This window comes from Tupaia chinensis, unplaced genomic scaffold (assembly GCF_000334495.1).
Source record: "Tupaia chinensis unplaced genomic scaffold, TupChi_1.0 Scaffold000275_1, whole genome shotgun sequence".
NCBI classification, from domain to species: Eukaryota; Metazoa; Chordata; class Mammalia; order Scandentia; family Tupaiidae; genus Tupaia; species Tupaia belangeri.
This window is the reverse complement of record NW_006159757.1, coordinates 2,288,674-2,291,197: the sequence shown is the minus strand read 5'-3', so window position 1 is coordinate 2,291,197 and position 2,524 is coordinate 2,288,674.

Below are 2,524 nucleotides of genomic sequence, written 5' to 3'. Positions count from 1 at the left end.
TGGAGAATGGATTCACCAAGGCTTGCTTATAAACCGAATCAGCATTCATTTGTGCACCCATCCTAGTGACTCCCAAGTTCTGGAATTTAACATTCTAGGAAGTTCCATCCCTGATCCATCCATAGCCAGGGCGCTTGTGAGATCGTTAGAACTTGAAAAGGCTTGGAGAAGCTGTGAGTGCTGCTTGCCAGGAAAAATGAACTCTGCTAGGGACAGTCTAGTTTGCGTTGCTGATCCCCCACCCTGCCCCAGCTGCAGAGCATGTGCTGACTCAGGCTACATGACCCATAGGTCCTGAACAGTGAAGAACTTTGACAATGACTAGACAACCAGAAACACAGACGTTCACTAAGATGATACTAGCACTCAGTCCTGTGGTTAGGGCCTGGCTGCCACACCCACAGCCGGTGGAAAACAGGGAGCATCCTGGGCCCCAAGCATTTCCTGGTTAGGACTCCATTATCCTCACCAAGGACCACGCCAGGGAGCACAGAGAAATGGAAGTGCCCCATGGTCCACCTGTCTGACTCCAAACTGAGCCCTAGCCCCCTACCCCCAATCATGTTTACCTGCTTAGAAATTAGATTGCCTCAAGGAAGTGATATCTAATAAAGAAAAGGAATTGGATCTGGGGGTTCTAGGCATGAACAGAAAGCTAAGAGCAGCCCCTGAAATGTGAACAGACCAGTACTGTCCTTTCCTCAAAGGACAACAGCAGAAAGGTCATTACCACAAATGAGGAGTGTCGCCAAGTGCCTGGACACGTAAGACGAACTGTTTCACTGGTTTTGTTAAAATCATTCACACTCGAGACTCCTGAAATATTCAGACAAGAAGCCATTTTATAGCTGAGATGTGTCCTGGCCTGTTCAAGGAAGCTATGCTCTAAATTGCACCGTCTAGACTCCTGAAATATTCAGGGCGGCCTCTGTCTTCTCTCTGTCTCTGGCTGTCTGTCTCTCTGTCTCACACTCTCTCTTTAAATTTTTAATTTTTTAAAAAAATATTCAACCACTTCTCCTTACCTTGGGCCTTTTCTTTCACTTGCTGATTTCAGAAGCCATCTTAAAACTGAGGTGTGTCCTGGCTTGTTCATGTGACACGCTAGTGAGCCACGCAGTTTTCATTTTTTACATGTTAAAAAAAAATTCCCCTCTTTTTTTGGTAGCATTTTTCTATTTTTTTTTCTTTTTGCTTATATATTTTTCTAACCTTACTTTCTCACTCTAAGCTTCACTCTCCACACACTGAATGTCTAGATAGGCCTAGGTGCACAGTAGCCAAGCATCAGAATACTTTTAGAGTCATTGAAATCCTCAACGCTTATTGAACCTCCTGCTTTAATGAAGAAATTTCCTTTTATAAATCTGAACTCCTAATCTTTCTGTGGATACCATATTGTGAAGCACAGTGGAAGATAGATTTTATCAAAAAATGACCAGAAACAACTGCAGAGGCACAAGAAACATGAGAAATCAAGATAAAAAATCGCTCCCCTAAGGGAAAAGAACCATCCCTCATCATCCACAGACAGTACAGTAGAACTCGTGGAAATGTCTAATAGGGAATTCAGAATATTCATAGTGACAAAACTAAACGAGATGCAAGAGCTGAGAGATAATGAACTCCAGAGGATGCAGGAGAAAAGAAACAAGTTCCAGGAGGTGTTGAAGTTCTTCCATGACCTGAAAGAGGAAATACACACCATAAAAAAGAATCAAATGGAGCTATTAGAGATGAAGGCTGCCATTCAGGAAATCAAAACCTCCCTTGAAAGTGTTAAAAGCAGATTAGTCCATGCAGAAAATATAATCTAGGATGTGGAAGGCAAAACCTATGATCTAGGAAAAAAACAACCAAATTAAAACTGTAAAAATAACCCCTCCCCCAAATGAGAATACTATACAAGAAATACTAGACAGTATCTGGATAATCAGTGAGGAAACTACTAAGGGCATTGATAATCTATTCCATGAAATCTTGGAAGAAAACTTTCTAAAACTAGAGAGGCATTCAAATATCCAGACCCAAGAAATAGAAAGGACCCCTTATACAATCAGCCCAAGAAGATCTTCTCAGGGCACATCATAGCCAGGCTGGCCAAATCTACAAAGACAAGATACTAAAAGTGGTAAGAGAGAAACATCAGGTTACTTATAAAGGTTATCCAGTCAGGCTAACATCAATCCTCTCATCAGAAACGATGCAAGCAAGGAAAGAATGGGAAAATATATTCAAAGTGTTAAGTGAAAAACAGTTTCAGCCAAGAATACTATACCCAGCAAGATTATCTTTTACCTGGAAAGAAAGAATAAAAACATTCTCAGATAAACAAGACCTGAAAGAATTTGCCAATAGCAGACCCACTCTTCAAGAAGTTCTGAAAGGAGTGCTCTACCAGGAAAATTAAAAACACACACAGAAATAAGAGAACAAAAGGAAACCAAGAAAATGGCCAATTTAATACTAGGGACAAGAAATATCAATAATGACGTTGAATGTTAACTTCCAGGATTTAAACGGA